The following is a 26,546-nucleotide window of genomic DNA, read 5'->3' as shown; positions in this document are numbered from 1 at the left end:
TTGTTTTTATTTGTTAAAAAAAATGATTAACTGTTGAAAAATGTGTATTCATGATAGAAGCTTATTCACAGATGAAATCTCATATACGTCAGTGGAAGTTCAGGAAGAAATTTGAAAAAGAAGCACTAGTGAAAAGTGTTATTCAGTAATTAAAAAAATTCATGAAATAGTTTTGATATTAGGCCAGAAACATGCCTGACATTTTTAACAATGCAGGTCATACAGGACATTAAAGGAGCACTTATAAGATTTCCTCAAAAATCTTTGCAGAAACTAAGCCACAAAAAGAACAACATTTCACTAGGTTCAGCTCATATTGCTGTGACGAGAATGCTGAAATGATATCCATATTGAATGCAGATTTTCAGTGAGCTAATTAATGCTAATTATGCAAAAACAGTTCATTCAGAACTGTGAATGGTTCAAGGCAAAATTGGCATTTCAAATCAAGTGTTTTTCACAGATGAAGCATGGATTCACCTTGGTGAGTATGTTAATAGTCAAAAACTACTAGACATGGAGTACTAAAAACTAGCATATTTTCTTTGAATTTCCCACACACCCACAAAAAATAGGTGTACGGTTTCAAGGTGACACATATTAGGACCCATTAAAAAAAAAACTGGTGCTGCCATCTATCAAGAAACTATGCAACACTTCATAACCTTACAGCAAGAGGATGAGCATGACTGCTGGTTGCAATAGGATAGCACTACTTACCATACAGCTTGCTCTAGTATGGAGATACTATAGGATTTTTTCAGTGGAAAAATCATTTCTAAAGAATTTTGATCACTGAGATCCCCTGATCTGACTAGTCCAGACTTCTTTCTGCAAGGTTATTTAAAAAAAAAAATTTATAGGAGCAATCCACACACTCTGTAGAAATTGAGGACAAACATTCCTAATGCCATCCAGTAAATTGACTACTTTTGTAAGTAACAAAAGTAGTCAAGAACAAGAACAAAAGTGTAGTGAACAATAACATGTTCCAACATGCTGACAAGTGCATAGATGTAGATGGGCATCATTTTTAATCACTTTCTGTAAATTATTAGGAAAGTGTTTGTCAATAAACTATAATTTATAGTCTAAATTAATTGATGGGCCCTCTATTAAGTAGAACATTCTGTATATTACAATAAAATTGGGACCTCTTATTTCTTGTCAAATTCTTGTTTACAAAATGTAATAAAAATTAATATCCCTCTGATCACAGTGTTGAAATATTATGTATTGTACAAAATAATAAATTTATAAAAATATATTATATAAATTTATTATCATAATGATTATCAATGATTTCTTTTTTGTATTCTGGATTTTATTTTCAGAAATTTACATTATTCACAATTTAAAAAAAAAATGCTTGTAATTTATAATAAGTATTTTATACTTAAAAAAATTATATTTAAAATTTTATTGCTATAAAAACATACATAACATTGAAAAAACGATGAGTATACATTATTTCAAGAAAATTTGATTACATATTTATTGTTTTTATTTATTTATTAATTTGTTCAGTGATCTAGATTTACTTACTTCAAGACTTACAAATGAAATGGATGAATTTATGAGCATTTTATTTTCAAAAAGAAATATATTAACTAAATGAAATATGATCAGTCTAAAAGACTGTATAATCAATCATCTCAGGATCTGTAAGCAATTATTATATATTTTTGTCATTAAGTGCATTCTGTTAAATAGAAAAAAAACATTTTAATTTTTAAAATGAACGAATTATTTATTTATTTGAAATGTTATTAGACATTGGATTATGAAAGACAGTTTTATAATTAATTACTGCTCTTTCACCTGAATTTAATTAAAATTACTGTGTAGATTATAGTATTCTGGTAATGGGTTACTAATCTTTAAAAAATCAAATCCTGAGAATTAAAGCATTAAAATCTAATAAAAATTCTAATTTTATAAACATAGTGTAAACACTGCGTTACCTGATGTAAAATAAATAATACTGTTCTTATTTTTTCTCAGATTATTGCATTTTCATCTAGTACATATATATTGATGTTCATGACATATATATTCATTAGCTCATGACTTGTAAACACATTGCATAATTTTTTTTATTTTGTACACACTACAATTTTAAAATTACACCGTGAAAAATTTTGCATACTTATTTTAAATTGCATAGTGAAGGATTGAATTAAATAAATAGTTAAATAAATTATCATTTAAATAGTTAAATATTTATTTATTACATAAATAAAAAGTAAGTTCTGTTTTAATAAAGAAAGCACAGCATAATCCAAACTACATATTAATATAGCTACTGATTGTTTTTAAGGTTGGAGCAACTGTTTAAACAACTCTTCCACCTTCACTCTTGTATCACTAAATAGCAAATAATTTTTTGTAAAATTTTAATGCCATCTTCTATGTATGAGAATTAAAAGTTTTTGATGAAAATCCTCTAATAGTTCATCTCTTTTAATGAAGAATTGAAATTTTTAATAAGCTAAAAAAATGTAGTAGTATTGGTATCATTATTCACAACACAAGAAAGAAAGTACATGTACATGGAGAAAGTATATGGATGACGATTTTGCTTTGAAGATGTCTAGATAAAAAACAAAATTTGATTGAATATTTTAATCAAATTATTTTAACTCTGCATCATAATGCAGACAAAATTTTTTAAGTCCATTCTCGTAATGAATTTGTGTACGGATTAAAAATTCAAAATAGCGTGGTAAAGGGAACATATTTCAATTTGTTTCTGATAAACTGAAGTACATTTCAAAGAATTATGAAATAATTAACATATTTATTTTATTTTTGAGAATAGTAAAAATTCTTTAACTAATTTTTGTATTACAATTTATTTCAGATTAGAGGCCTTTGTTTTTGATAACTTACATTTTTATTAACCTCAACAAGTACACAAGAATTTTCAAATCCTAGCTTTATGCTAGTTAAAATTATTTCAATTTAAAAAAAAAAAAAAATTACTTTTTATTTATTTAAAATAAGTATTCATTGACTAATTGTAAATCTATGATTCTGATGAAAAATAAAAAACCTTTACTAGTACAAATAATAAGATATACCTTCAGTACTCAGTGTAGCTCTTGCCTGTATTAAATTACTTTCCAGTTCATTGATAAGAATTAGAAATAGATTAGAATCTAAGATTAAACCTCATAGGATGCCTAATTTGACATGTTTTATAACATGAAACTAACCTAACAAGAAATTTGAAACTTGTTTTGTAACTTCACCCGTATCTGTTAAATTTAAAGATTCAATTATATTATTCAAGAAATAATTATACAGAAAAACAAGCAACAAGTTTTTAAATACTTCATACTTTCCACATAAAAGAATAAAAATATGCAAATAATATTGAAAATTTAGAAAGCAGAAGATTGCAAAATTAAAATAGTTTCCTTTTTTCAGAATAGCTTACTGCTTAACACTCAGGAAGAACATGTAATTCTATGCGGCTTGTGTTTCCAATTAAACAATCCATGATAGTTAAACATGATGTGTCATTTATCTGTTGAACCCAGGAATTCAATTCTTATCTCTGAATAATATAATTTGTCTTGTATTTTTAAATACTTCAGGCAAATTTCCTAGGACTCGGAAATCACCTTTAAAAAATCTGATAAAGCTATATAGTTATAAATGGCATTGCATTGTAGGTGTAAAATTTGCATGTTGCTAGTTATTATAATCAGTTTATCTTGTAGAAACTAGTTGCTTCAAACTGTCTCATAAATACTAATTCGGTTTGTGCCCAAAGTATATTACTGTGCCCAAGTATACTATTTTATTACAAATTAAGTATTTTTTGAACCATATCAAGAAAAGCCATTAAAAACAGCATCATCTACAAACAATACCTATGATAAAGAACTGGAGCTGGAAATGAACAATTGAGATGAGGAACTGGAGAATAGTTCTAAAAGCACATTTTATTATGAATATATATTTAATTTAAAAAGTGATTCACACGTTAATTTTTTTAATTTTAAAAATTTGTTTTTTTTTTTAAACACATTGCAAATCAGTAAATTAATAAATGATCCATCACACAATATGAAAGAACGAGTAGGACATACATTTTTGCACTACTGGTATACTGTAAAATTTGTTTGCAGTGGATGTAATGCAAACTCACATCAAGGCTATGGGGAAGTTGAAATTTTATGTATTCCACCCATTCTATACTCAATCAGACTTGATATCTTTGAATTTCATATTTTTATGAAGTTAAAGAGGTATCATTAAAGGTATTTATTTCATCACAGAAAATGAACTCAAAAATATAGCGAGGTCCTGAATCAGAAAAGACTGCCAGCATTCTTCATTGGTGTAATGAGAAAACTGGTTCACTGTTGGGAGAAATGTGTAGCTGTAAATGGTAACTTGTGAAAATAAACGTACATTTTTTTAACAAATAAAAAGTACTTTTATGCCACATTTATTCTATTTGACTATCTCTTTTTATTTGTGAGTTATGAACAAGGTGTAGCTGAATTATATTTCAGCTACCCCTTGACACATATAAAATTGTAATAAATTTCTATATATAATACTGTTTCTCCTACTCTCTCATTTGCTTAATAAAATCAATGTCAATAAGAAATATTCTTTCTACAAATCAATTCTAGGATAAACTTTGTAAATATATACGATATGTCGATTTGTTTTTGGATTGTTGCTATTTCATCAGTTCTTTCTTTTAAATATCTGTACAAAAAAATAGAATTTATGACAGTAAGGTGGACGGACCCATGTCATTGTATTTGTTCAAAGTTTAACCCTTACGGCCTCAAGCCTATTTTGTAAGTACTAGTTAAAAGCCTCAAGCACGTTTTTTCAGAAATAGAAACAGAAGTGGAGTAACCAAAACATAACCATGAATGCACGGAACAAACTTCTGTTTACATCAGAGATTATCGGAATTTTTAAATCGATTATTCTCTAAAATACGTATCGTAAAATCGATATCTACGAATTGTAAGCTTTAAGAAAAGATACTATATGAGCGATCTAGCAGTAACATAAAGAAATATATGAACCTAAAAACTACATACCGATATATCGTACGGGTGAGACTTTTAGCACAAGCACTCATATCGTTACCTTGAGGCTCTAAGGGTTAAGAAACATTTTTAAAGCTTTTCCTTTTCTTCCGGATTAGTAATTCCTGGTTAGAATGGCAATATACACAATATAAAAGGGAATTCTTTAGTTTTTTAACAATATTTTAATGAATCCTGTTCTGAGATTTTCCTTGCTTAGCATTAATTATAGACCAAGGTTTCTAAAAAACATTTTTCTTAACAAGAACCCTCAAAGCAACATTTCAATGTTTTGTTCCTTCACACACACCTTTTGTATAAGAAAGTAAAATTAATACATTTTTACTATTTTGATCTGTGAAACGAACATTTCTATTAATATAAAATGTATTTATATAAATAATAGGAAAATTATTTACATAATTATTCTTAACTATATGTTATTTATGCTGGAGAAGGTTCCTTGAGTTTCAAGTAATTTGTATGAGTACGTTTGTTTAAATTAATATAATACAATAATGAAGACTGAGAGATTTTTTTATTACATCAATAAGGAATTGAATTCAAGACTGACAGTAGTTCACTCAATGTCTCTTTTTCAAATGATCAAAGAGAGTTATCAACATAAAATAACAATTTAAAAGATTTACTAACAGCATGTCTTCAACATTAATAATTTCTTTAAGTATTCATTTTATTGAGTATAATACTATTGAAGCAAATATTTTGTTGACTTTTTCTTGACTTCAACATTTCAGTTTTTAAACGAGAAATGAGATGACTAAAAAGATTACTACCATTGCAGCTTGTGCGAGTTAGTGTAGTGGCAGGGTTCTGACTTCTCAATCAGTTGCTTTTCAATTAAATTTCCAGTAAAGTATTGGATACTTCCATTTTCTTATCTTCATCACTATTATATAGATTGACTAATGAATATCATCCTATTGTTTGCAAATAAATTGTAAATTCAATTTATATTGGTTGACTCTTGCTGCTATTTATATGTTAGCTAATTATTTAATGATTAAAAGAAATTATATTATAGTTTTATGTGAGGATGTTTTCATATAATTCAGTCAAGCATTTGTTAGATAGTTATTGTGCATAAATGATATATATGCATATATTGTGCATATGTAGATGGGCATCATTTTTAATCACTTTCTGTAAATTATTAGGAAAGTGTTTGTCAATAAACTATAATTTATAGTCTAAACTAATTGATATGCCCTCTTTTAAGTAGAACATTCTGTATATTACAATAAAATTGGGACCTCTTATTTCTTATCAAATTCTTGTTTACAAAATGTAATAAAAATTAATATCCCTCTGATCACAGTGTTGAAATATTATGTATTGTACAAAATAATAAATTTATAAAAATATATTATATAAATTTATTATCATAATGATTATCAATGATTTCTTTTTTGTATTCTGGATTTTATTTTCAGAAATCTACATTATAACACAATTTAAAAAAAAAATGCTTGTAATTTATAATAAGTATTTTATACTTAAAAAAATTATATTTAAAATTTTATCGCTATCAAAACATACATAACATTGAAAAAACTATGAGTATACATTATTTCAAGAAAATTTGATTACACATTATTGTTTTTATTTATTTATTGAAGAGAAGACTAGGAGAGATGTGCTAGGTGCTCAAAAAGTAAAAAGGAAACTCGTAGAAAAACAATGTGCACTATGTGCCAACTGCCATTATGCAAAAATTGTTTCAGGTTGTATCATTAGTGAAAAAACGACTTATTACTAACTAATATTTTTCAGCAATTCTTGTATTTTATTCAGTTTCTTATTTTTAATAATTATAAATTTTGTATTTTTTATATATTTTTATGTACTGCTCTAATATAATTTTTAATTTTTATTGATTTCTGACCAGATTTTGTTTTAACAATTTAAAAATTTTGTGATTTTAATAAGATATAATATGTACATAACATTGTAAAATAATTGTATAAATAAAGTTTCATAATTAAATTTTATGATTTGTCTCGATTATTCACTACCAGTGGGACCTATGTGTCCCACCACCCCCCGAAGCACCCCTTACTATTTACACTATTATTGTGTATTTATACGTTTATAATGAAAATAAAACCAAATTATCTTCTCATGAAATTTAAAAAAATTGGTAGCGAAAGATTAAAAGGAATAATATAAAGAGAACAAAGTGTGCTGTATTTTATAAAAATATGACATCAGTTATGTTTATTTATGGTGATAGGATGTTTTAAATAGTTTATAATACTGCAGAGTGAAAAATGTAAAAAATAAATCAAAAAACTTGAATACAAAAAAAAGAAGTTTCAATCATTTTAACAAACATTAATTTTTATAGTGATATGGAATTTTATAAAACAAATTGAGATTAATAATTTTAAAATGTTTTTGTCACTAATATTTTATTTATCATTATCAGCTGCATTATAAAGTTAATATTAGACAAAGAACAGATGTATGATTTAAAATAAAAATTAAGTATATTATTAAACCTTTTGATAATATTCATTGACATTAATTAATTTTTCACTGCATTTTTATAGGAAAATTTTGAACCAATATTTTAAGATTATACTCAATAAAATGCAGTATTTTAATAAAACCTAATTCCAACATCACAACACACTACCTCAAGGCAATTCAACAAGACAATAAATTAAGGCTAAATAACCTTTAATTGAAAAGATAACTAATTTTCTGATACATTATGTACAGAAAAAAGTAAACAAATTTTTTTTTTCTGATTACATGTTAAATCGCATTTTAACTGACAACCTTATTTTATGTACACATAACCTCACAAAAAATAAAAACAATAGAATTTAAAATAAATAAGCTTCTTCACCAAAAGAAATTCGATAAAAAATCAATTAATAAAATTCACCGATGTAAACAATGTAGTTTACTAAAAAAAAAAACCTCTTATAAACATTTTCTGTAAACTTATGTGAAACAACATAATAGATTATTTACTTAGACATATAAATATCTGTTTTGAGATCACAGAATTCTAATTTTACAGATCAGATGAAAAATTTTTTAAATTAAGATAAGAAAAAATATAATTAAAAAAAGAAAGTTCAACAGAAATTTTCCAGTGTCATACATAAAACAAAAAAAAAACATATCTTAAATCACATTAAACAAAAATTTTATACATAAAACAGATTAAAATAAAATTAATTTAATAATTTTAATAATGATTGCAACGTTGCAATAATTTGTTTTTTACCTTCAGGACCAACGTCAGATAGTGCTTCAGAGGATGAGATGAATGACAAGCAGTTTGTGAAAATGTCATGACTGACCAGGATTCGAAACTGGGACCTCCAGATGAAAGGCCGAGATGCTACCACTTGCGCCACAGAGGCTGGCTTTTTTATGTAACCTGCTAAAAAAATAATACGAATGTAGAATTTTACAAATAATGTAACATTAATTTAATCATCAAAATCCCACAAGCAAATAAGAAAATGACAACAATCATTGTTATAATAATAATAAATAAATAAACAAACCAACAAAAGAAAAACATATTTGTTTAGAATGTATGAAAGTAGTGCAATCTATATGCTTCTTGATTTGTTGCAGCTGTTCCCATGCAAGCGGGTTAAAAGTAATAATGAATGGCCTTAATAACAACAAAACAAGCATAGCAAGACGATGAAGTGGAAACTGATATGCTAGCTTGTCATGGTCAGAACAACTGAATAAGTAATAATCAATGACTAGCCACTAAGTACCCAATATATTTACTAAAAAAATACTTCCAATGGATTCAACCTAACTGAAAAAATACATTTCAATATGTTCTAAACGCTGTGGCATGTTTAACAATTTAAAAAATAATTCTAATTTATATATCATAAATGAAACATTAGTTATTTTAAATCTTTAAATACTTTTATTCATAGTTCAATATTTCAATATTAGGGACATAGCTAGGATTTTTTTTCAGGGAGTAAAAGGGGCAGATGATGATGATAAAATAAAAATGAAAATGTTTTTATATTGAAATGATTTTTTATACTTTATTGCGTTTGAAAAATACAAAATATATGCTTAGAATTAATACACCATTTACTACACAAAAGAATCATAATGTTAACATATAATCCACATTATAATGTGGATTTTCATAATCCACATTTATACTTCACACACACACACACACCACACTCCAATAAAAGTTATGAATTATTACAAAACTAATTGTCGATTTTTCTTTCTCGTCATAATATCTAGAAATTCATCAAGATTAATAGTAATATCCACATGCGCTGACAAAGAAACTAGGGTTAATTCATCTGAAGTAACCCAAAGATGGTTGCTTAACCAATTCAAAAGAAATTGAAACTTACCCACTTGTTTCCTAAATGTGGTAGGAACTTAAAACAATTTTTTTTTAAATTTTTTATTTAAGCAGTTTACCTGTGAGCCATTTCTGTTACGGTGTGCACGTCTATTTTTGTGATTGTAAGGGTTTACGGAAAAAATTCATAACTAAAAAAGTACTGATCTTGGAAGGATGAAACAAAACGCAATTTATACATATTTTCTCAAGGTAAAAGACTGAACCAGCGATTTATTCACCTATCTCTCTTATTTCTATGAGAAAATGACCAATCAAATTGAACTTTAAAAATTATGAAATTTCACTTTTGGTATTTTTTTCAAGAGGCAGGGATGGCATACACAATTTGAATTAATTTTTTTATATGTTAGTAGTTTTACCTTAAATAATATTAATGGTGATACACTTACCACTAACTTTTTATGAATTTTTGATAACTTTTTTTTTAAATTCAGATTACTTCAAATAACTTTGATGGGGTTGACGATAAAAATCTCGAATTTGCACAACTTACAGTGTTTTTGTAGTTTATGGCAAATAAAAAAGTTATAGACTCTTAAAAATCATGAAAAACCTGTTAAAAGCGATACCATTTTGACTCGAATAACTTAAATAACTGCTCCAAGGGGATTTCTTGTCTTCTTTGTACTTCACATTTTTTATATTTAGCCCCTATGATGTTGAAGTTGATGTTTTCAATATTTTTAAATTATTAATGATAGGTTGTAATTTAATGACAACTTAACCAATACCATAACCTAATACAATTTTGATTAAAAATGCTTGTAAAACTATTTTTACTCATTAGTTAAGTAAAAGCTAACTATCTGCCCAACAAATAAATAATACATTTGTAAGACTAACCCACCGTTACTTGATGTGTAAGCGCCACATTCACATTAAATTATTTTCTTTCCTTATTATCTTTATGCTTACGGTAGATTCTTAAAACGAACATGGTCTAGTTGCCCATACATATGTTTGGAATGCTATAAGCAAGTAGCAAGTGTTGGATTTCTGGCTTGCAGGAAATCCCCAGTAATCAATTATTTTTGTTAGTACTATATCAACAGTGAGTGCTCACATGTCGAGTAATGATGGATTAATGACTAGAGAGATGATTATGTACTGTTTTTCTCAAATTTTATGAAGATACTTTTGAGATGTTATACTTTACAAAAATGTAAAATGCAAAAATTGGATTTTTTGGACCCAAATTAATACATTTAACCCCTGAATGATAAAGTCTAATAATTTTCAAGCGATGGATCAATAATTATCGCCTGACAGTTTTGGAGGAGGCTCCTCGCTCACTACATGTACGATATTATAAATAAAAATAATTTTTTTTTTGTTTCCTCTTATACTATGATTATATGAAAAAACTATTGAATCCTTTAAATAAGAAAAAATTGAATGCACTTTAAAAAGCAAACAAATATCTGTTCCAAAGGGTACTAAATTACTTTTTCACATTTCTAACACATGTACTTATAAAACACAAAATTAATTAGTGAATACATAAATAGTAAATAGTATTTTAGTTCAATAGGCTCCAGTTTATAATCTCCTTGTAAAATGATCAATTCATAATAATTGCTATCCTGAATTTTAAAAAAAGTGGTCAATAAGTAGTACGAAGAAAAAGGATAATTATTGCTGTCCATTTATACTAATGTACATAATATTTATTACATGGCATTTAGTCAACCTTTCACTGCTGCATTAATACTTTCACTTTCATTGTATTTTAATACTATGGCACATTATTTTTCTGATACAAACAGACCAGGATTAAAAAGTACAATACAGCATACATGAAAACGAATGGCCTGAATTCAAAACCATACACCTGTGCAACTTCACATTGGTAGTCAATGAAATTTGCACCATTTGAAATTTCTCGTCCTAGAGTTTCAAATACTGGTTGCCAGATTTCAATACTGGTAGTCAATTTTATTCTAACCTCAGTCATAAACATCATGGCATCTATGCAACAAAAGGCACTTTGTGTTTTACAATTAAGGAAGGTAGAGATCGTAATAATGATTCAGCATATGTTTCAGGATTGATTCACCATCGGCTAAGAGCATTCATTACTGGTATTAATTTGAAGAATCGGGGTATTTAATTAAGGGAGTCCAGATTGTCCATGCACTTCAGATGGAAATGTAAATGAATTCATGAGGCTTTTCAATGAAGCCCAAAAATGTCCACTTGTTGCACTAGCAGAGTACTTGCAATTTGTCATATGATTGTTTGGTGTATGTTAAACAACACTTGCGTTTCAGGCAGTACTGATTAAAATTAGTACTGGCTCTTCATGTAAGTGACAAAAGAAGATGTATAGTTTTCTGTGATATGCTCTTAGTTGAAATGGAAGACAATAGGTACTTACTGCAGTTAAATTTTAGTGATGAAGCAACATTTATTTAAGTGGTAAAGTTTCAAGCCACAATATTTGCAAATGGGGGGGGGGGGGCTTGAGTAACCGCATGTGCAGCAGGAGCGTGAGATTCACCAAAAGTTAATTTTTTTTGTGGAGTTTAGTAGACAAAAATAACACGGCATTCTTATCTTGAGATTTCACAGGATTGACTTTTTCCACAAATAAATGAAGACTCTGAAGAATTCATTTTTCAGCAAGATGAGGCCCTGCCACATCAACACAACTGAGTTCAATAGTTTCTAAATGAAACATTGCCTGAACGCTGGATAGAGTATTCTGGAGCCCAAGACATGGCACTAGTGTAGTGCCAAGTCTTACAGTCTTGGGGAGTAAGTGTCTTGATCCCCAAAATTCCCAGACATTTAACCTTGTAACTTTTTCTAGAGGAGATATCATGGTGAGAAAGGGTTTATGTTCCACTATTAACTGCTTATTTGGATAAGCTGAAAAACAACTGCAGTAAGTAACCTCTGTAACAGAAGAGTGACTTGCAACATGTCTCTTAAGAATTCAGCTATCATCTTATGCTATTCGAGCAGCAGATATGAGAGCTACATAACATTTTTAACTTGGAAGTGAAATTTTAAACATTTGTGAATAGTATGTAATTTGTCTTGTGTTAACAGATTTTCATTATAAAATCTAGCTGTTTAAAATTAGATCTTCTTTTTGATACATACTGTACAGATACGTCGTTGCTTAATGAAACTTTTTTACATCTTTTTTTATATTGTATTCAAAGTTCAGTAAAAATTTATCAAGGACTTAATGACAATATAAAAAAAAATCAAAAGCTTTAAAAAGAAATGCAATGAGACTGATTACTAGAAGAATAATAAAAACTTTCAGACTAACTCAGAGATAAAAGTAAATGAAAATGCTGAAAAATGTAGTTATATTACAAGAAACAAGGTAGAGGTTATTGAAAAAAGTAAAACGTTTCTCATGATTATCTTTTACTGAAAAAATAAGTACCTAATAAAATCTCAGGTACTTATGTATTAACGCCACCGCAGCTACAGCTTTATTTAAAACAAAGTAGTCAATCGGATTTCGGTGGAAAATGGGCCGAAACAGATTCAAAACAGAATATAAATGGTTATTTATATTTATTTAATTTATAAATATAATTTAATCAAACTTAACCTACGCTCGCTAACCTTGACTAATAATACCATAATTTTTTGAGTATGTATTTAATAAATTCAGTAATTATTGCAATTTGATTATTTAAATAATAAATAATTGCAATAATTACTGAATTTATTAAATAAATACTCAAAAATTTACGGTGTTAATTAGTCAAGGTTAGCAAGCGTGGGTTAAGTTTGGTTAAATTATATTTATAAAATAAATATTTATTTATTTATGTTAAACTCTATATCGGCCCATTTTCCACTGAAATCCGATTGACTACTTTGTTTTTAAATACAGCTGTAGCTGCGGTGGCATTAATATGCAAGTACCAAATCTCATACCGGATGTAGAAAACTAAACAAAAGAGGTTAACTTTAGAACGCAGTAGGTTACACCTCTCTCCATGCAGCTATTTCTGCAAAAGCGCTGTAAATATTCCAATATTAATGGGATACCAAGATTAAAATACGATCAACAAAAAACAAGTCTTGTTTTGACTGAAACATAAAATAATTTAAATAAGTCTAAACATCGTCTAAAAATGTTCAGTCAAATGCAATTTTAGTTAACTGTCAACAAATACAGCAACCATCAAGCTTTTTCATACCCAAAATATTGTGTAAAACGTAGTGGATATGGCCTACATATATATTTAATATCAGCAAGCTTACATACCTTTAGTCAGTGATTATTTAACTGCAATTTCATTTTAATCAAAAATAAAGAGGAAAATTCTTTCAGGTGGAAACTAATTCTTTTTGTATATCCATCTGGCTAAATCTTTTAAAACCAAGATTTTGTAACTATTTACAAATTACCTTTGAGCTGTTTACAAATAAAAAGCTTAAAATTAAATTTTATACATTTTTCGAAAAAGTCAAACTTATTTGCCTTAATTGCAACAAGCAACTAAATCCATGAATCTAAAACAGTAGGCCATCTAAAAGGTTATACTAAACAAATATTACAATCATTTGGTCATACTTCTGCCATCTTTGTGTAAGTACCAAGAACTTTCCAAATCACCCTGTTAAGATATTTCTAATAAAAATATACTATCAATGAACTGATAATGCATTTTCTAAAACTGACTATTTACTTCTTTGTAAATAGTTTTTTTTGTATTTGTCAATACATAATAGCACATTGTGACATCAAAAATGGGTAGATATCCTACACCATCTATAAAAAAACCAAGGATCAAAAGAAACTGTAGTAAAACCTTGATCAGAACAGCATCAAACAATACATAATAACACAAATGCATGGAATATATAATATATAGCATATAGTATATTGTGTTGTTGAATTAAACAAAAATAAATTCTGCTGTCTGGTTTGATAAATGTGAATACTGTTGTTATTTTTTAAAGATTAACTTTTATACACATAAACACTTTTCAATGCTGTTCTTGGAGAAAGAATAATCTAACATGAAATTGCAAATTTTATTTAAAATGTCATTTAAATAGTCTAATAAAAAATCAATGAGTTTAATAAAACATTAGCATTATGGAACATACAAGCGATTCACTAATCTGTGATAAAATCTGAAAAAACATATAACAATAAAAGGAACTTCTTGTTAAATTTAACTGTCAATGATCCACACCAGTTCAACAGCATCAGATCTTCAATATCTACCATAATTAATAATTTATTTATTTTATTAAACTTACAATCTACAAAAAGTTTTCTTTTTGTCTTTGTAACATTAAGTTCTTATCTATTTTACTTCAAGATTCCTTAAGTTGTTTAAGACGTTGAAGAGCAGCTAACGGCCAAATTTATCTCGTTTCTAATGTCTTGATCTCACGAAAGCCACTAAATGTTCATCTCCTATAATAAAATTTGTAAATTAAAGTCTACATTTTCACATAAAACATTTACTACAATTTATAGATATATTCTAAACTGCACTTTTTCTTCAATAGTTCGGCTAAATATTTTATCTTAACATCTTAAAGCAAATTCTAAACAAGTAGGCACAGCATAAAGATACATTGGCTAGATATTAATTTTATGTAAAAAACAATAATTCCAGTAAATCGTAAACATTAGCTAATAATAAAGTTACTTTCAAAATGATGTTTTTCACATATTCATTAACACGGTAATAAACTTAAAAATATACTAGGCTATATCAACAACCGATCGTATCATAATTACAATAATACACGAAATACATGAATTAAATTTACCTGAAATTAGCAATGCTTTTGAGGAAATTTCATTGAATAAAAATTAACGAAATATAACTTATTAGTAAATATAATAATAAAAAGGTATAGAAATTAGAAAATAGATAAAATAATTAAAATTTAAGAGCGCTAAAAAATAAAACTTTCGATGAAACATAACCTTTCATTACTACCACACACACTAATAAACCGCCAAAACATTCTGCAGGTAGACAAACATTTTTTTAACTTCTAGAACCACCGAGGGCAAGATGAAATAACAATTTTGTAGGGTGTGGTAATGACATGTCCGATGGGATATATATATATATATTTTAGTTACGTGTGATGGAAATTTAAAATACTAAGACAGCATAAACAATTATTATGTTTATGCCTAATAAAATATGAACAACCATTAGAAATTTAATGATAAATTACGAACATAAATCAAAGTAAATTTTTTTATCATATGAATCAATACTAAAGTTTTTAATTCATGTACTTTTTTTCTAACCACCGGGACACAGTTGAGTATTACTTTCAAGGACGATATGACTTACAATTTTGTAGCGTGCGAAAATGGCATGCCTGATCGAGATATATATGCATTTCAATATAAAATTAAGTAATGATATGATAATTTATAACTAATTTTATGTAAAACGCATGTTAAGATACAGTGTTCAACTTAAAAGTAGTTTAAAATGCATTTTTTTGTCTTTCAGTCATTTGACTGGTTTGATGCAGCTCTCCAAGATTCCAAAGTGCTAGTAGTTTCATTTCGGTATACCCCTGAAACCCAAACAATTTGCATAACGTACAATATTACATATTTACATAATTTACAAACGTTTTACATATTCAAAACGTTGCCTGCCTGTCCCTCCAATATTAATGCGACTATTCCACGATGGCTTAATATGTGGCCTGTAAGTCTGTCTATTCTTTTAACTATATTTTTCCAAATTATTCCTTCTTCGTCAATTTGCCGCAACACTTCTTCATAGCTCCTATAGCTCCACATTTGCAAAACTTCTAATCTTTTCTTCTCAGGTACTTCGATCGTCCAAGTTTCACTTCCATTTAAAGCGACGCTACAAACATATACTTTCAAAAATCTTTTCCTGACATTTAAATTAATTTTTAATATAAACAAATTATATTTATAACTGAAAGTTCTTTTCGCCTGTGCTATTCAGCATTTTATATCACTCCTGGTTTGTCCATCTCTAGTAATTCTACTTCCCAAATAACAAAATTCTTCTACCTCTGTAATCTTTTCTCCTCCTATTTTTACATTCGGTGGTCCATCTTCATTATTTCTACTACATTTCATTACTTTCATTTTGTTCTTGTTTATTTTCATGCAGTATTTCTTGTGTAGGACTTCATCCGTGCCGTTCATTGTTTCTTCTAAATTCTTTTTACTCTCAGTTAGAATTACTATATCAACAAATCATAGCATCTTTATCTTTTCACCTTATACTGTTACTCCTGATCTAAATTGTTCTTTAACATCATTAATTGTTAGTTCTATATAAAGATTAAAAAGTAACAGTGATAGGGAACATCCTTACTCCCTTTCTTATTACAGCTTCTTTCTTATGTTCTAACATTATTACTATTGCTGTTTGGTTCCTGTAAATGTTAGCAATTGCTCTTCTATCTCTGTATTTGAACCCTAATTTTTTTTAAATTAAAATATATTGGTGTGAAATGAGCAAAATAATATGGAAGATGTTGATACGACTGAACCTGTAGTAGGGAGGACTACTTATGCCTGAACATTTGAGTATTGCCAATCTGTGTTCAGCACTGGTTTTTGAAAAAGGTTGTGTAGTTGTTTTTTTGTTAAAAAAATGATTAACTGTTGAAAAATGTGTATTCATGATAGAAGCACAGATGAAATCTCATATACGTCAGTGAAAGTTCAGGAAGAAATTTGAAAAAGAAGCACTAGTGAAAAGTGTTATTCAGTAATTAAAAAATTTCATGAAATAGATTCGATATTAGGCCAGAAACATGCCTGACATGTTATTTTAACAATGCAGGTCATACAGGACATTAAAGGAGCACTTATAAGATTTCCTCAAAAATCTTTGCAGAAACTAAGCCACAAAAAGAACAACATTTCACTAGGTTCAGCTCATATTGCTGTGAGGAGAATGCTGAAATGTTATCCATATTGAATGCAGATTTTCAGTGAGCTAATTAATGCTGATTATGCAAAAAGAGTTCATTCAGAACTGTGAATGGTTCAAAAACTTCATTTGAGGCAAAATTGGCATTTCAAATCAAGTGTTTTTCGCAGATGAAGCATGGATTCACCTTGGTGAGTATGTTAATAGTCAAAACTAGTACTAAAAACTAGCATATTTTCTTTGAATTTCCCCTACACCCACAAAAAATAGGTGTACGGTTTCAAGGTGACACATATTAGGACCCATTAAAAAAAAACTGGTGCTGCCATCTATCAAGAAATTATGCAACACTTCATAACCTTACAGCAAGAGGATGAGCATGACTGCTGGTTGCAATAGGATAGCACTACTTACCATACAGCTTGCTCTAGTATGGAGATACTATAGGATTTTTTCAGTGGAAAAATCATTTATAAAGAATTTTGATCACTGAGATCCCCTGATCTGACTAGTCCAGACTTCTTTCGGCAAGGTTATTTAAAAAAAATAAATTATAGGAGCAATCCACACACTCTGTAGAAATTGAGGACAAACATTCCTAATGCCATCCAGTAAATTGACTACTTTTGTAAGTAACAAAAGTAGTAAAATGAACTAATTATTTATTTATTTGAATGTTATTAGAAGATATATTTTTAATCACAATGCAATCTGACGACTTCAGACAAAGTATAAAAAAGGTAATGCCAAACTTCAGCAAATTTTTCTTTCTATAAATATTATATTAAATTATACTAAATAATACATTGTATAAATTATATATTCCAATAAAATTTCACTAGAATTTTTTCACTAATTTAAGGATTAGTACACCCATGATGTAATGAAACATCTAAATAATGCACAAAGAAATACTTTCAGTTCACTACCTGTTTTGTGAATGTTAGTAAAACCCAAAACGTTTTTTAAAAAGTAAATACATTGGATTATGAAAGACAGTTTTATAATTAATTTTTTTCACCTTAATTTAATTAAAATTACTGTGTAGATTGTAATATTCTGGTAATGGGTTACTAATCTTTAAAAAATCAAATCCTGAGAATTAAAGAAGCATTAAAATCTAATAAAAATTCTAATTTTATAAACATAGTGTAAACACTGCGTTACCTGATGTAAAATAAATAATACTGTTCTTATTTTTTCTCAGATTATTGCATTTTCATCTAGTACATATATATGATGTTCATGAAGCATATATTCATTAGCTCATGACTTGTAAACACATTGCATAATTTTTTTTATTTTGTACACACTACAATTTTAAAATTACACCGTGAAAAATTTTGCATACTTATTTTAAATTGCATAGTGAAGGATTGAATTAAATAAATAGTTAAATAAATTATCATTTAAATAGTTAAATATTTATTTATTACATAAATAAAAAGTAAGTTCTGTTTTAATAAAGAAAGCACAGCATAATCCAAACTACATATTAATATAGCTACTGATTGTTTTTAAGGTTGGAGCAACTGTTTAAACAACTCTTCCACCTTCACTCTTGTATCACTAAATAGCAAATAATTTTTTGTAAAATTTTAATGCCATCTTCTATGTATGAGAATTAAAATTTTTTGATGAAAATCCTCTAATAGTTCATCTCTTTTAATGAAGAATTGAAATTTTTAATAAGCTAAAAAAATGTAGTAGTATTGGTATCATTATTCACAACACAAGAAAGAAAGTACATGTACATGGAGAAAGTATATGGATGATGATTTTGCTTTGAAGATGTCTAGATAAAAAACAAAATTTGATTGAATATTTTAATCAAATTATTTTAACTCTGCATCATAATGCAGACAAAATTTTTTAAGTCCATTCTCATAATGAATTTGTGTACGGATTAAAAATTCAAAATAGCGTGGTAAAGGGAACATATTGCAATTTGTTTCTGATAAACTGAAGTACATTTCAAAGAATTATGAAATAATTAACATATTTCTTTTATTTTTGAGAATAGTAAAAATTCTTTAACTAATTTTTGTATTACAATTTATTTCAGATTAGAGGCCTTTGTTTTTGATAACTTACATTTTTATTAACCTCAACAAGTACACAAGAATTTTCAAATCCTAGCTTCATGCTAGTTAAAATTATTTCAATTAAAAAAAAAAAAAATTACTTTTTATTTATTTAAAATCAGTATTCATTGACTAATTGTAAATCTATGATTCTGATGAAAAATAAAAAACCTTTACTAGTACAAATAATAAGATATACCTTCAGTACTCAGTGTAGCTCTTGCCTGTATTAAATTACTTTCCAGTTCATTGATAAGAATTAGAAATAGATTAGAATCTAAGATTAAACCTCATAGGATGCCTAATTTGACATGTTTTATAACATGAAACTAACCTAACAAGAAATATGAAACTTGTTTTGTAACTTCACCCGTATCTGTTAAATTTAAAGATTCAATTATATTATTCAAGAAATAATTATACAGAAAAACAAGCAACAAGTTTTTAAATACTTCATACTTTCCACATAAAAGAATAAAAATATGCAAATAATATTGAAACTTTAGAAAGCAGAAGATTGCAAAATTAAAATAGTTTCCTTTTTTCAGAATAGCTTACTGCTTAACACTCAGGAAGAACATGTAATTCTATGCGGCTTGTGTTAGCTAAAAAAAAAAACGTTGTAGTATTGGTATCATTATTCACAACACAAGAAAGAAAGTACATGAGAATAGTAAAAATTCTTTAACTAATTTTTGTATTACAATTTATTTCAGATTAGAGGCCTTTGTTTTTGATAACTTACATTTTTATTAACCTCAACAAGTACACAAGAATTTTCAAATCCTAGCTTTATGCTAGTTAAAATTATTTCAATTAAAAAAAAAAAAAAAAAAAATTACTTTTTATTTATTTAAAATCAGTATTCATTGATTAATTGTAAATCTATGATTCTGATGAAAAAAAAACCTTTACTAGTACAAATAATAAGATATACCTTCAGTACTCAGTGTAGCTCTTGCCTGTATTAAATTACTTTCCAGTTCATTGATAAGAATTAGAAATAGATTAGAATCTAAGATTAAACCTCATAGGATGCCTAATTTGATATGTTTTATAACATGAAACTAACCTACCAAGAAACATGAAACTTGTTTTGTAACTTCACCCGTATCTGTTAAATTTAAAGATTCAATTATATTATTCAAGAAATACTTAATCAGCAAAAAAAGCAACAAGTTTTTAAATACTTCATACTTTCCCCATAAAAGAATAAAGATATGCAAATAATATTGAAAATTTGGAAAGCAGAAGATTGCAAAATTAAAATATTTTCCTTTTTTCGGAATAGCTTACTGCTTAACACTCAGGAAGAACATGTAATTCTATGCTGCTTGTGTTTCCAATTAAACAATCCGTGATAGTTAAACATGATGTGTCATTAATCTGTTGAACCCAGGAATTCAATTCTTATCTCTGAATAATACAATTTGTCTTGTATTTTTAAATACTTCAGGCAAATTTCCTAGGACTCGGAAATCACATTTATAAATCTGATAAAGCTATATAGTTATAAATGGCATTGCAATGTAGGTGTAAAATTTGCATGTTGCTAGTTATTATAATCAGTTTATCTTGTAGAAACTAGTTGCTTCAAACTGTCTCATAAAAACTAATTCGGTATGTGCCCAAAGTATATTACTGTGCCCAAGTATACTATTTTAATACAAATTAAGTATTTTTTGAACCATATCAAGAAAAGCCATTAAAAACAGCATCATCTACAAACAATACCTATGATAAAGAACTGGAGCTGGAAATGAACAATTGAGATGAGGAACTGGAGAATAGTTCTAAAAGCACATTTTATTATGAATATATATTTAATTTAAAAAGTGATTCATACATTAATTTTTTTTAATTTTAAAAATTTGTTTTTTTTAAACACATTGCAGATCAGTAAATGAATAAATGATCCATCACACAATACGAAAGAACGAGTAGGACACATTTTTGCACAACTGGTCTACTGTAAAATTTGTTTGCAGTGGATGTAATGCAAACTCACATCAAGGCTATTGGGAAGTTGAAATTTTATGTATTCCACCCATTCTATACTCAATCAGACTTGATATCTTTGAATTTCATATTTTTATGAAGTTAAAGAGGTATCATTAAAGGTATTTATTTCATCACAGAAAATGAACTCAAAAATATAGCGAGGTCCTGAATCAGAAAAGACTGCCAGCATTCTTCATTGGTGTAATGAGAAAACTGGTTCACTGTTGGGAGAAATGTGTAGCTGTAAATGGTAACTTGTGAAAATAAACGTACATTTTTATGACAAATAAAAAGTACTTTTATGCCACATTTATTCTATTTGACTATCTCTTTTTATTTGTGAGTTATGAACAAGATGTAGCTGAATTATATTTCAGCTACCCCTTGACACATATAAAATTGTAATAAATTTCTATATATAATACTGTTTCTCCCACTCTCTCATTTGTTTAATAAAACCAATGTCAATAAGAAATATTCTTTCTACAAATTCAATTCTAGGATAAACTTTGTAAATATATACGATATGTCGATTTGTTTTTGGATTATTGCTATTTCATCAGTTCTTTCTTTTAAATGTCTGTACAAAAAATAGAATTTATGACAGTAAGGTGGACGGACCCATGTGATTGTATTTGTTCAAAGTTTAACCCTTACAGCCTCAAGCCTATTTTGTAAGTACTAGTTAAAAGCCTCAAGCACGTTTTTCAGAAATAGTAGATGTTTGGTAGAAATGCCACAGAAATAACAATATACACGATAAAATTATGAAAAAAATTGTAATTACAAAGTAAACTATGTAGATTGTCGTGATGCGATCCAAAATGGTGTTACACCCTTGATATAATTATTTAAAAAATAAAATTCAACTTTTTTTCATTTAAAAAAAAATACTGAATTTGTTCTTTATTTGAAAAGAATCCTTGCTATTTATATCTAATCTATCTCTGTTTCTAAAAACTAAAATTATTTGTGAACAAAATTTAAAAAAATTTCACTTAAAAATTCATATTATTTACAGAGTTATTGAAATTTTTGTGTTACCATTTTTTTGTAACATTTATGCTTTGAAATTTCAAAATAATTCTAAAATGGTATGCTGAAAACATTTTACCAAACCAAGGGGTTGCCTGTGATGATACTGTACTCCAGTAACTCTTAAGAGTAGGTTTTCTAATTATCCCCATATTCAGTATGCAAGCTATAAAACCTTTCATTTCAGAAATGGTAATATTTTTCCATTTTCGGTATGGTTCAGACAGCCTATCTCTATTTGCATTTAAATATTGATCGGCTGATCTATTGGTTTCTTTCACCAACAGTTCAAATAAATTAAGTGTAAATAATAAATATAAATAAATTATAGGTGTGGAACCTGGATTAGGTATATGTTTTGGACCGGGGAGTTCCAAAAATTGATGTGGAAGAAGGACATTATCTTCCGGTTCAATGATGTTTCTGTATGCCTCATCTTCTTCCGAATCCCCATCACTATCACTTGTGATTAATTCATCATATTCTTCGGCCCCACTGTCACTAGATAATTCGAAATCGCTATTAGTATCATCAACAAAAAAGTTATTAATTTCTGCATCAGTGACGTCTACTAGGCCTGGACATTGTAGAAAAAAAACACCGAACTAATGAATAAATCTGAATATTTTACGGATCACGGTAACTAAAACTACAACTAACACTATAATTGATAAGTAATTATATGATAAGGCGGTAATGGTGACTGCTGACAGTATCACTAGAGATCTAGTAAACGTTGTAAAAAAAAAATAATAAATTAATTGTGCAAAAGGAATTATTTCACTATGCTTCTTGGAGTGCACATTAACAATTTAATTTTATTTAACCATTAATAATTCAATTTCATTTTTAACATTTTTTTCTTAATTTATATCAATATTTTTACAATAAATTATACTTAAAATCAGAATAATTTTGAAATTCTAACTGAAATTATATTCTTTTTCATTAGTTAAAAAACAATGTAAATTAAATTCCATAATTATTTTTTTATACTTCTTTATTTATATATTTCCTTCTCCATTATAATTTTTATTGTGCCTGTGAAATTTCTTTTTCTTTTAGCTGGAAAAAGTAGTTTGAAAGTGGCATTTTTTTTAATAATTTGTTTTAATTAACAATGAGTGTAGGAATCTGCATACAGTGTTTTAACATCTGTTTGTTTTGCCAAGTTTCATAATGGTTTGAAAAACCACAGCCAAAATCTGTTACTAATAAAAATAATTTTAATGTAGATTTTCAGTGGTGTGATTCTATTTAATTCTTTTATTTCTATTATAATCCTTCCTCTGACATTTTTATATTTATTTTTTAATAATTAAAGTTTTATTAATTAAAAAAAATAAAATCATTTAGCTCTATTAATATATAAAATAGTTTTACTTAATAATTTTTCAAGCAAATTAAAAAAAATATCTATTTATGAACAAAAATCTATTTATGAAAATAAGTTAAGGTAATAAAAAATAACAACAAATACTAAAAGTATTTTGAAACTGTACTTTCACTTAGTTACTACTATACTTCATGAATGTAAAAATACAATTAACTGACTGATCAGCTGATGCAATTACTTTTGTTGCACACCAGAATGCTGTTGCCCTAGCAGTTGAAACCCTCCAGAAAAACAAGTATAAGGTACTGGCTCAACCTCTTTTTAGCCTGATCTAATTTCCTTCAGATTATTACTTATTATCTATTCGCTATCTATTATACAGAGTATTTCATAATGTTCTTAGGAGTTACAAAAATTCAGTACAAAAAAAGTATTTCACTTATCTAAATAAAAGTTGTACGAGATGTAGTTTTTGTTAAAATCTATAAATGTTTAATATGTGCTCCTCTGGTGACACAGAACACATCAACATGAAAGTCTAGTTTTTGCCAAAATTGTTCTAACATGTCATTTTCAATAGAGTTGATCGCATTGATTATGCGATCCTTTAGCTCAGCGATATCGTGCGGCATCGGTGGGATAAACACCTTATCTTTCATGTAACCCCAGAGAAAGAAATCACATGGCGTGAGGTCTGGTGATCTTGGTGGCCACAACATAATGTGTTGGTCTTCTTCAGACGCACGTCCTATCCAGCACCGAGGTAATGTTGTGTTAAGGTACTGTCGAACCTCGTTATGAAAACGGGCAGGACAACCATCTTGCTGGAAAATGAAGTCGTTGAGTAGCTGAGGCATAAGCCATAATTGTAACATATCCAGGTATATCATGCCGGTTACTATGGTTTCCATAAAAAAGAACGGCCCATACACTGCCTCACGATCGCACAAAAACCGTTTACTTTCGGAGAATCCCGAATGTGTTTCACATAAGCGTGTGGGTTTTCAGTTCCCCAAACTCGCACGTTATGACGGTTTACTTTGCCGCTAATATGGAAAGTAGCTTCATCGCTGAAAATGATCTTGTTTAGAAAACCTTCATCTAACATCTTTTCCTGTAACTGTAAACAAAAATCGAGCCTATGTGTTTTTCTCCATGAGAAAGATGCTGGATTAATTGAAGATGGTACGGTTTGGATAATAAACGTTTACGGAGAACTCTCCACACTGTTGTTTTCGGAATTCATAATTCTCTGCCTGCAGCCATAGTCGATTTTGACGGGCTGCAAATGAAACTTGCACGCACATGTTTGACATTGACTTCTGAGGATGACAGGTTGATTTTCGCTTGCACAAGCAACCGGTTTCACTGAATTGTTTATACCGTGCATGAATTGAATTGTCACTTGGTGGCTCCTTATGAAATTTCAACCGAAACGCACGTTGCACAGAAATTACTGACTTGTGACAAGTGAAATTCTAACACATAGAACAACTTCTCGCTTCCCGTGGCAGCCACTTTCTCTACTGTCGACGCCTGGCGAGCAAATGGTTTACTAACTGCCTAGTATATGTGGAAAAAACTATTTGAAGTACTCTTTCATACAGTACTTGTTTTATTCTTATGAGTGAAATAGTTTTTTGTTAATGAATTTTTGAAACTCCGAAGAACATTATGAAACGTGCTGTATATATTACCCAATCAAAGTGCCATTAAGACACTATTCACCTCTGTCCAAGAACTTAATCAAGCGAAGCACGTGTAGCTTCTTCAAACAAAAACACTTTTCTTGGAATGATATTTTAAGTTTTTATATTTATTGAAAGAAGTTTATAGCTACATTATAGATAACTGACAAACCCTTATAATTTGTAGGAGGAAATAAAGATCCAAACACAGGAATTTTAGATACAGAAGAAACAGAATTTGTAGATAAGTTTATTTTAAGAATGCACCTGACATTCATACTTACAAGTAAGACCAGGATTTATGGAACTGTCATCTGGCTAAAAGTCATGTTTAATGTATCAACATGAACCATGATGATAACTAATGAAAGGAAGATAGTGTACTTTGGAAGGATAATGTGTGATCTGAAGTTGGAGTTTTTTTTTTTTTGTCTTCAGTCATTTGACTGGTTTGATGCAGCTCTCCAAGATTCCCTATCTAGTGCTAGTCGTTTCATTTCAGTATACCCTCTACATCCTACATCCCTAACAATTTGTTTTACATATTCCAAACGTGGCCTGCCTACACAATTTTTCCCTTCTACCTGTCCTTCCAAAATTAAAGCGACTATTCCAGGATGCCTTAGTATGTGGCCTATAAGTCTGTCTCTTCTTTTAACTATATTTTTCCAAATGCTTCTTTCTTCATCTATTTGCCGCAATACCTCCTCATTTGTCACTTTATCCACCCATCTGATTTTTAACATTCTCCTATAGCACCACATTTCAAAAGCTTCTAACCTTTTCTTCTCAGATACTCCGATTGTCCAAGTTTCACTTCCATATAAAGCGACACTCCAAACATACACTTTCAAAAATCTTTTCCTGACATTTAAATTAATTTTTGATGTAAACAACTTATATTTCTTACTGAAGGCTCGTTTAGCTTGTGCTATTCGGCATTTTATATCGCTCCTGCTTCGTCCATCTTTAGTAATTCTACTTCTTTATCTTTTCACCTTGTACTGTTACTCCGAATCTAAATTGTTCTTTAACATCATTA

The sequence above is a fragment of the Lycorma delicatula genome, chromosome 12 (genome assembly GCF_047948215.1).
Source record: "Lycorma delicatula isolate Av1 chromosome 12, ASM4794821v1, whole genome shotgun sequence".
In the NCBI taxonomy this organism is placed as follows: domain Eukaryota; kingdom Metazoa; phylum Arthropoda; class Insecta; order Hemiptera; family Fulgoridae; genus Lycorma; species Lycorma delicatula.
Note: the sequence above shows the minus strand (reverse complement) of the source record.